This window comes from Orycteropus afer, unplaced genomic scaffold (genome assembly GCF_000298275.1).
Source record: "Orycteropus afer afer isolate SDZICR_OR568_19922 unplaced genomic scaffold, OryAfe1.0 scaffold00207, whole genome shotgun sequence".
NCBI lineage: Eukaryota > Metazoa > Chordata > Mammalia > Tubulidentata > Orycteropodidae > Orycteropus > Orycteropus afer.
Genome location: NW_006921794.1, coordinates 1083611 through 1094399, shown reverse-complemented (window position 1 = coordinate 1094399; position 10789 = coordinate 1083611).

Genomic DNA, 10789 nt, shown 5'->3' with positions numbered 1-10789 from the left:
GCAGGAGGTGTGAGTGTAGTTGTATCTTATGGGGACTGTTGCTGTCTCCCACTCAGTTAGACAAAAATTACAATTGAATAACCATCAAAAAACTAAAAGCACATGGACAAAAAATACACCATGTAATCACCCAGGAACAGTAACCAAAGAAAAGAAAAACAGGAAAAAAGAAGAAGAAAAAAACAAGAAAACCTGCAATATCTGGGGATAGGGCAGTAAGAGAAAAAAGGTAGAGAAGAAGACTAATGAAGAAAAAAATGGGGAAAATTCAAAAAGATAAACAAGGAACAGGGTTAAACATGAGAAAAAAGGGAAAAAAAAAACTTTAAGTTAAAAAAATTTTTTTTTTTTCAACCAAGAACAAGGAAAAAAATAAAAGCTGTAAACTAGGACCTGGGAAGCGGGGTGAGAATAAAGAATAATAGCAAAAAGGACAAAAGTATTATTAATAATAGTAGTTTTTAAACAGACAAATACAAGCAACCTAAATACTAGAAAAAAGAGAGAGGAAAAGGAAAAAAAAAGAAAAAGAAAACAGTCAGTGCAGGGCAGGGCAGGGCAGGGCAGGGCAGGGCAGGCTCTGACAGACAGGGCAGGCTCCGACTGAGTACACAGACTGGGATGGAGTTCTTGTGGGCCCAGAAGGTGGGTGGTAGTGTGGGATGGCCTCACCTCTGTTCACCAAGCTGGTGTGGGGTATAAAAGTAACAAGAGGAATGTTGCTCCTTTTCAGTCATGCAGGTCCGGAGTGTCCTTGGGGTTACTGGTAAGTGGAACCTGTTCTGTTCCCCTGGAATCTGGGAGAGCGCTGTCTCTTTAAATAGCCAAAAAGGTCAAGCCATTTGTAAACATTCACAATGGTGGCTCCCTCTGGACAGGCAAAAGTCCACAGCTCAGCCCATTTTCCTCTTCACCACTGCTTCCATTTTATTCCACAGCCATCAGAGCAGTCCTCTGTCCAGACCCTTGCTAGCAGGGCTGATTTTTAGGTTAATTCTTAGGTCCTACGAGCACTTGGGAATCTCCAAGCTGTCTGTGCCTTCAGGATCGCTGCCAGACCCCAGCTCCATATGTCTTCTTTTTTGGTATTTTCATGCAAATTCTTCTGCTAGTTGGAGTTTAGTCCACTTCCATATCCTTCTCTTCAAGGTTCAAGGGTCCAGGATTATCTTCTGTGTCTGTGTTAATTGGTTCCCCTTTTCTTTGTTGAAGAGGGTCTGTACAGTCTTTCTGCCTGTTCTGCTGTCTTGGACGGAAATAGCTCTTTCCTGTCTTTTTAATGACCTTTTGCTTTCTTCATATATGATGTCCTAGGTATATCCCACAATTTGTCTGGTGTGTGATCATTAGTATTCAATGTATCAAATCTATTCTTCAGATGGTCTCTAAAAGCAGGTGTGATATACCCAAGGTCATATTTGGCTCTTGTGAACTTGTTTAAATTTTCTTCATCTTCAATTTAAACTTGCATTTAAACACTTGATGGTCTGTTCTGTAGTTGACCTTGGCCTTATTCTGATTGATGGTATTGAACTTCTCCATTATTTCTTCCCATAGGTATAGTCAATTTTATTTCTGAGTATTCTATCCAGCAAGGTCCATGTGTATAGTTTTTGTTTATGTTGTGGAAAAAAAGGTATTTGCAATGAATAAGTTATTGGTCTTGAAAAATTCTGTCATGCAATCTCTGGCATCATTTCTTTCATCAAGACCCTGTTTTCCAACTACTGATGCTTCTTCTTTGTTTCCAACTTTTCCAATCACCAGTAATTGTCAATCCATCTTGATTGCATATTTGGTCAATTTCATACTACAGAAATTGGGAAAAATCTTCAGTGTCTTTGTTTTTGACTGTAGTGGTTGTGTGCAAATTTGAATAATAGTTTTGTTAGCTGGCTTCCTTGTAAGCATATGAATATTTTCCTATCGCTGACAGCATTTTACTTCAGGATAGATCTTGACATGGTCTTTTTGATAATGAATGTAACACCATTCCTCTTCAATTTGTAGACCAATTGGTAGACCAGCATAACTGTCCATAGCATTGTCTGATTCAAAATTTTCCAGTACCAGTACTTCTAAGCTCATTAATCCCTCAGATATTGATCTTTATGAATTTCATTTTAATTTTGATAGTTAACAATTTTTCCAGATTCATACCTTGTGCATTCTGATTATTAATAGATATTTTCAACTTTTTCTCCTTATTTTAAGTCATGCTACGTCAGCAAATGAAGATCCCAGAAGCCTTACTCCATCCACAACATTAAAGTCAACTCAACTTTGAGGAGGCAGTTTGAGGATAAAGATTTTTCTTTGATAGGCCTGACTCCATGTTAAAGTAAGACTCCATATTTTTAGTTAAAATGCCATTTCTTTAAAACCTGGCTTCAACCTTGTGTTATAATTAACTTCTCTCCCTAAGATGCAGTTATCAATTCCAGCTTTACCCTGTGATCTAAGACAGAGCCATCTATGTGAATAAAATCTCCTGGGATGGACTTTGACACTGGCCACTTGAGCTTTCACAAACATGGATGGAACCTCTTAAAGATTATTGACTGCTGGGAACTCACAGGAAACGTTCCTTTCTTAATTATCCATTGTTCTGTCTAACTTTTAGAAAATAGTTAATGAATCCTGTGTCTGTTTTTCTTAACCCCTGATTATATAAGAACCCCTGATTGTAAGTGCTAAGCAGAGTGGGCATTTTTAGAGTCACTGACACCTCATCTGTCTTTCGTTGGTGCACTTCCTAATTAAAACTCTCTTCTTTTTGAACTGGTGTGGACTATTACCTGCACTGCTCTAGGATTGGACCCCAGCATTTTTCAAGAACCAGCAGCTCTTCTCCAGTTGTATTTTGAGTGCCTTCCAACTCGAGGGGCTCATCTTCTGGCACTATATCAGACAATATTTCACTGCTTTTCATAAGGTTTTCAGTAGTCAATTTTTTTTTTTTTTTCTTCAGAAGTAGACCACCATGTCTTTATTCCTAGTCTGTCTCAGCCTGGACGCTCCAATAAAACCTGTCTACCATGGTTGAAATACCAGTGGCATAGCTTCCAGCATCAAAGCAATACAAAAACCACCACAGTACAACAAACTTACAAAGTGGAGGATCTTAATCATAGTTATCATAAATCTCCTGTCTAACAACCCTAACATTTCGGACACATTTGAGACTGGTTTTGAAGATTGCTTCATCTCTTCAGGCTGCATTTTTTCTTGCCTTTTGGCATATCTTATAACATTTTGTTGAAATCCCGACTTGAATCAGGTAAAGGGAACTGGGGTAAATAGAACTTTACTGTAAGGATTGTTATTAATTTTGCTATGAGTTAGGCTGTGTTTAATGTTTGTAATAGTTATAGGTGCAGAGGCTTCAAATTTGTCTAGTGTTTCTGTTTTAGTGTCTTTTTTAACTTGAGACTTCTCTGAGGACTTCTCCTTAGAGAGAACCTGTGTCTTGCTGCTTTATCACTTTTAATCTACTGTTGTTATTATACTGTAGGCCTATTGGTTTGGTGGTAAGATGTTGGGTAGGGGTGTGTTCCAAAATCTTATGACTGAATCTCAGTTTTTCAGTGTCCTGTATCTTGGGGTTGTGATCTTTTAGTGGTATAGCTTTTCCCTCCCTCTTTATTCTCTTCTCTGGCTACAGATTTCCAGTCTGTTTTCTAGAAGCCTGACCCCTCTTGACTATGTTTTTTCTCTCTTTTAGGTTAGACAGAAAGGTTAGAAGGATTTTGATCAGAAACTGTCCTTTCCCAGTCTGGCATAAAGCTCTGACAAAGTCTATTACCATGGAGAAAAGGCCTTTGTTATGGAGAAGGCCCTGTGTATATTTTACAAAGATTGCTTTTCTCATGCATGGTAAATTTTTCTGGGATCTTTACCTTGAGAACGAGATGAGGTTCCTGGAAATTAAAAACCCACAAAAGTATGAGTCCCTTCTCAGACTGTTGCCCTCAAGAATGTCTCACTCTTACTTACTTACATGCTTCGCCTCCAGTGGTTTATCAAAATCACCATGTAAATATTCCTATTAGTTAATACTACTATTATTTAAATTTAAGTACCAACCACTAAGGATTTTTACCAACTTCTGCAGTCTGAAATTGACCAAACATGCAATCAAGATGGATTGATAATTACTGGCAATTGGAATGTGAAGTTGGAAACAAAAATGTAGCATCAATAGACCAAATGATAGATTTTTGCAAGATCAATGACTTAGTCATTGCAAATACCTTTTCTCAGCAACATAAATGGCAGCTATACACGTGGACCTCACAAGATGGTAGACACATGAATCAAATAGACTATAGCTGTGGAAGGAGGTGATGGAGATGCTCAATACCATCTATCAAAACAAGGCCAGGAGATGACTGTGGAACAGACTATCAGTTGCTCATATATAAGTTTAAGTTGAAACTGAAGAAAATTAAAACAGGGAGCTCTAGTGGCATGGTGCCTAAGCCATTTGAATGCTGACCAGAAGGCTGGAGGTTCAAACCCACCAGCCACTCCTCAGAAGGAAGGTTGGGCAATCTACTTTCATAGTAATACCACCTCAGAAACCCAAGGAGAGGTTGCTATGAGTCAGATCTGACTCAATAGCAGTGAGTTTGGTTTTTGGATGAGAGCCAAAATATGATCTTGATTATATCCCACTTGAGTTTAGAGATCATCTGAAGAATAGATTTGATGCAATGAACTCTAATGACTGAAGACTAAATGAGACATGGGATGACATCAAGAACACCATACATGAAGAAAGCAAAAGGTCATTAAAAAGACAGGAAAGGAAGAGAAGACCAAAATGGATTTCAGAAGAGATTCTGAGAGTTTCCCTTGAATGGAGAGCAGGTAAAGTGAATGGAAGAAATCATGAAATAAAAGAGCTGAAGAGATGATTTCAAGGGGCAGCTTGAGAAGACAAAGTAAAGTATTATAATGAAATGTGCAAAGATCTGGAATTAGAAAACCAAAAGGGAAGAACACACTCTACATTTCTCAAGCTGAAAGAACTGAAGGAAAAATTCAAGGCTTGAGTTGCGATATGAAGATTTGTATTTTTTTTTTTTTAAAGGACTAAACATCTTCTGATTAAACATTGAAGAATATTCGCAAAATATTGAATGATGCAGGAAGCTTCAAAAGAAGATGGAAGGAACACACAGAGTCACTGTCCAAAAAGGAATTTGTCAATGTTCATCAATTTCAGGAGGCAGCATATGATCAAGAATCAATTGTATTGAAAGAAGATGTCCAAGCTGAACTGAAGGAATTGGCGAAGAACAAGCCTCCAGGAATTGATGGAATACCCACTGAGATGTTTCAACAAACATGCAGTGCTAGAAGTGCTTACTTGTTTATACCAAGAAATTTGGGAGATAACTACCTGGCCAATCTATTGGAAGAGATCCATATTTGTACCCATTCCAAAGAAAGGTGACCCAACAGAATGTGGAAATTATCAAACTGTGTCACTGATACCATACGCACGTAATATTTTGCTGAAGATAATTCAAACACTGCTGCAGCAGTATACTGACAGGGAACTTCTAGAAATGAGAGCTGGATTCAGAAGAGGATGGAATGAGGGACATCATTGCTGATGTCACATGGATCTTGGCTGAAAGCAAAGACTACCAGAAAGATATATTTTATTTGCCTGTATTTTATTGAGTATGCAAAGGTATTGGATTATGATTATGTGGATCATAACAAATTATGGATAACATTGCAAAGAATGAGAATTTTAAAATACCTAATTGTGCTCATGAGGAACCTGTACTTAGACCAAGAGGCAAATAAATGTTCGAACAGAACAAGGGATATTGCATGGATTAAAATCAGGAAAGGTGTGCATTAGGTTGTATCCTTTCACCATAGTTATTCAATCTGCATGCTTAGCTAATCATCTGAGAAGCTAGATTATATGAAAAGAACACAGCATCAGGATTGGAGGAAGACTAATTAACAACATGTGATACACAGGTGACACAACCTTGCTTTCTGAAAGTGAAGAAGACTAGATGCACTTACCAATGAAGATCAAAGACTACAACCTTCAGTATGGATTATGTGTCAACATGAAGTAAACAAAAACCCTAACAAATGGACCAATAAGCAACATCACAGTAAATGGAGAAAAGATTGAATTTGTCAGGGATTTAATTTTACTTGGATCCACAATCTACGCCCATGGAAGGAGCAGTCAAGAAATGAGACACCATATTGAACTGGGCAAATCTGCTGCAAAAGACCTGTTTAAAGTATTAAAGAGCAAAGATGTCAGTATGAAGACTAAGGTGCGCCTGATCCAAGCCATAGTATTTTCAATAGCCTCATATGCATGTGATAGCTGGGCAATGAATAAGGAAGACCACAGAAGTGTTGATGCATTTGAATTATGGTGTCAGTGAAGTATACTGAAAATATCATGGACTGCCAGAGGAATAAACACATCTTTCTTGGAAGAAATACAGTTGAAATGCTCCTTAGAAATGAGAATGACCAAACTTCATCTTATGTACTTTGGTCATGTTGTCAGAAGGGACCAGTCTCTGGCGAAGGATATCACGCTTGGTAAAATAGAGGTCAGTAAAGGAGGGGAAGACCCTCAATGAGATGGATTGACAGAATGTCTGTGACGATGGGCTCAAGCGTTGCAAAAATTGTGAGAATGGTGCAGGACTGGCCAGTGTTTCATTCTTCTGTACATAGGGTTGCTATGAGTCAAAGATGACGCAGCAGCACCTAACAACAGCACTAGTTTATAGCTCCATTGGCTTCTGTTCCAGGTAAACAGGTCTCAGCTGTGACTCTCTGGATGGGTCTGTCTTTCCAGACCTTCCGTTCTCTGATGGGTCCAAGAAAAAGTAGAAATTTTGAGGTTATCCAGCTTTTTTTTTTTTCTTTTTGTTAGAGAGACAGGAGTGATGACTTTCAAGCTCTTTATATGTCAGACCTGAAACTAGTAGCTCTTGTTTTTATTTTTTAACTCGGTGTGAGAGTCACTGCTTACTCTTTCTAGGAAGTTAAGTATTTTTCAGGATACTTAACTTCTAAGAGATTTGGATTTTTTTTTTTTGAAAGGACTTAGTCTTTCCTGATTAAATATTGATTTTCTCCAGATGTAACAAAGTCAGTGGTGCAGAAAGATGCAGACTGGGCTGAAATGGACCTAGGCCAGAGGAACTTCTGCTGTGATCTGGGCCCTTTCATATAAGCCTCTCTCTCTCTCTCTCTGTTTGTATACCAAAAAAACAAAAACAAACAAACAAAAAAACCAAACTCACTGCCAACAAGTCGATTCTGACTCATAGCAACCCCCATTAGGTTTCTGAGGTGGTCAATCTTTACAGAAATCCATTGCCCAGTCTTCCTTCCACAGAGCAGCTGATGGTTTGAACCACCAACCTTCTGGCTAGCAGTCAAATATCTTAGGCACTACGCCACTATATATATTGTCCATGCAATTAAAAAACTCAAGCTCATTTTTTTCTATTCAAACAAGTATTCAATAATAGAATTCACTTACTTGTCTATACATTGCTGTTGTTGCTGGCTGCCATCCAGTCTGCCTCAACTCGTAGCAACCCCAGGTACAATGGTACAGTGGAGCAAAACTCTCTTGAGTCCTGTCACATGATCAGTTGTGGATGGGACCACTATGATCCACAGGATCTTCGATGGCTGATTTTCAGAAGGTGATTTCCAGACCTTTCTTCCTAGTTCATCTCAGTGTGGAAGCTCTGCTTGAAACCTGTTCTGACACATGAAGGGCTTTGACCGGGAACAAAACCTAGGTCTCCTACATGGCAGGTGAGACTTTCTACCCCTGAACTACTCTTTTCTGTTTGAAACTTCCAAATATACTTATTGTATTGGGTGTATTTTGGAATATAAGGGAAAAAGGGTAACAGGGTTAAAAACCATGTTAAAATTCCTTCCAAATCTTTGTTATAAAATTCTTAATAGTCTTCCTTTTAAATTAGTCTATGGCAAGTAATAGCAGCATACTTGATAAAAAGTTCTGAAAAGAAACTCCGAACTGCTGAGGTTCTAGAGCTTTTGATTTATTAAGTGGGGTTGGTGCCATTTAACCCTGTACGCCCTTTTTGATTGCCTCTGAAAAACTTGCTGAAATCAAAAGGGCCAACTCATCTTGCTAGCCATCCATCAGGGGTAATTTAGAGAAATAAGGGCAGAAAATGAGAATTGGTAATGGGATTTTTATTTTGTTCTGGCACCTAACAATAGATTCTGAGGCCAATTGCAAAAGAAACCACTGTTATTTTCATGGTACAGAGCATTGCTTTTTAATAAGGATGCTAAACACATTGCTTTATAATTGAGCTGATAGTCACTGGTGCAGCTAATGAAGTTAGGGGCCTCAAAGAACCCCCAATCCTAAAAGTAGGCTGTGTTGTAGATTCTCCTACCTCAGTAGTTCTCAAAATGTGATCCTGATACCCTTTCAAACCCATTTTCATGGTAATTTAAAGACATCATTTTCCCTTTTCACTAGAGTAGTATTTGCACTGATCATGGATAAAATTGCCTGGAAATCAATCAAGGCAGTGGCACCAAACGCTACTAGTAGCCATTGTATTCTTCACCACCCTGTACAGGCAATGCAATTTGTGAATATCATTATGTCTTACCCTAATCATGTTTCACAGTTATTAAAACCTTTTTCACAAGGAGAAATTTATGTTTTAGGTGAGTAAATACAGGCCCTTAAGGAAAATTGCTTTTGTAATTTGTTGTGGTGGTAACTTTTTCTGTGGAACATTATGTTTATTTGAAAGAATGACAAGCAAGCTGTGATTATCCAGATTTATGTATTTGGACGATACTTTCTCAAAGATGAAGCACATGAGTCTGACATCTCAAAGAAAACACAGCATTTGTTGTGACCAATGATAAAATTTGAGCTTTTCAGTGAAAATTTGTAATTTTGGAAACTTTGACCTGCCACCATGAGCTTGACTGCTTCCTAATACTTAGAGAATTTTCTGATGAGATCAGTGGTAAAAATGAAGTTATTATTTTTTAATGGTAAATATACATATAACAAAACATTCCATTTCAGCATTTTTACATGTACAATTCAGTGAGATTAAATACTTTTATCATGTTGTGGGATAATAGTTATTTTTTGATACTGTATAATGAAAGTGTCAACATTTGGAGGACTTGCTGATGTTTTCTAAAAAGATTGATCCATAAAGTTACAAAATTTGAGTGGCATGGAAGTCCAATGGATTCTAATGTAATGGGTTTAAATCCCACTTTGCTGTTAACCTTTAACAAACTACCACCTGTCCCAGTTTGGTGTAGTATCAAAGAAGAATATGTCTAATGATCGGAAACAGCTATTAAAATATTTCTCTTTTCCAAATATATATCTGTGTGAGACCAAATTTTCTTCAAGTTCTTCAACTAAAACAATACATTGTAACAGATGGAATGCAGAAGTGGATTTGACAATTCAACTCATTATTATTATTATTAAGCTAGACATTAAGAAGATTTGCTAAAATACAAAGCGATGCCACTTTTCTCATTGCTTTTCTTTGTAATTTGTAGTAAAAATAGTTACTTTTTAAGCAATATATTATTTATATTAGCATACAATGGGCTTACTTTTTATTTTCATATAAGTTAATACATGTTAAAATGTCTTAGGTTTATTTGTAATATGATAAAGATTAATAGCTATAACACATATAATTAAAGTTGTTTGTGATTCCCAATAATTTTTAAGAGTATGGTGGCGCAGTGCCTAAAACATTTGACTGCTAACCAGAAGGCTGGCGGTTCAAACCTACCAGCCACTCCTCGCAAGGAAGGTTGGGCAATCTACTGCTGTAGTGATACCACCTCAGAAACCCAAGGAGGGGGCTCTATGTGTTGGATCTGACTTGACAGCAGTGAATTTGTTTTTTGATTTTAGAGACTAAAATAGTTGGAAAAATACAAGAATGAAGGTGATATACACCATTATTTTTTGGTTTAACTAACTCGAATTGTTAGTAACATTTTTTTGCATGGTGTCTCATTGCATTTTCATATTTGTCACATTGCTGAGTAGAGTGCTGGGCTTAATATGTGTTCAGTAAGTGCTATTTACATTGATGTGCACTTCTTTACTGACTTCATAAGCTGTACTGTTGGTTGTAGCCTTAGTGGCAACAGTGGACCCTAAATATACAGGTGCATCTCATTGATTCAGTAGACATCATGTAACAATATGTGTGACTGAAAATGAAATATAGGTAATTATTTTTCTCTATTGGTACAGATACTTAAAATTATTTTTAGTTTGTTTCTCAATTGGTGTGATGACTGACACTTTTTTTTTTGTTTCTTTTCATTGGGGTTAATGATCAAACATTCAATGTGATGAAGAAGATTAATAGTCTCTGGTGAAAAAAAGAAAGATACAAAATCATTCCTTTCCAATAGTTTACATATTAGGGTAAATATTATTTTCAAAAAGCTTTGTGGGAATTTACTGAGGCTGTGCTAGTGTGGGGTAAGCACAGTGGTTTGTGAAATGGGGACTCTAACCTCCCAGTTGTCTTGTGTGGGTGGGGGAAAAAAGTATGATGACAATAGATGTTGAAATATAACATTAACATTAGAACCTGTTAAAACACTATTGTTATCATTTTTTTAATTAAAAAAATATTGTGGTGAAATATATATAACCAAGTATTTCAAACGGAACAAGGGGACACTACATGGTTTAAAATCAAGAAGGGAGTGC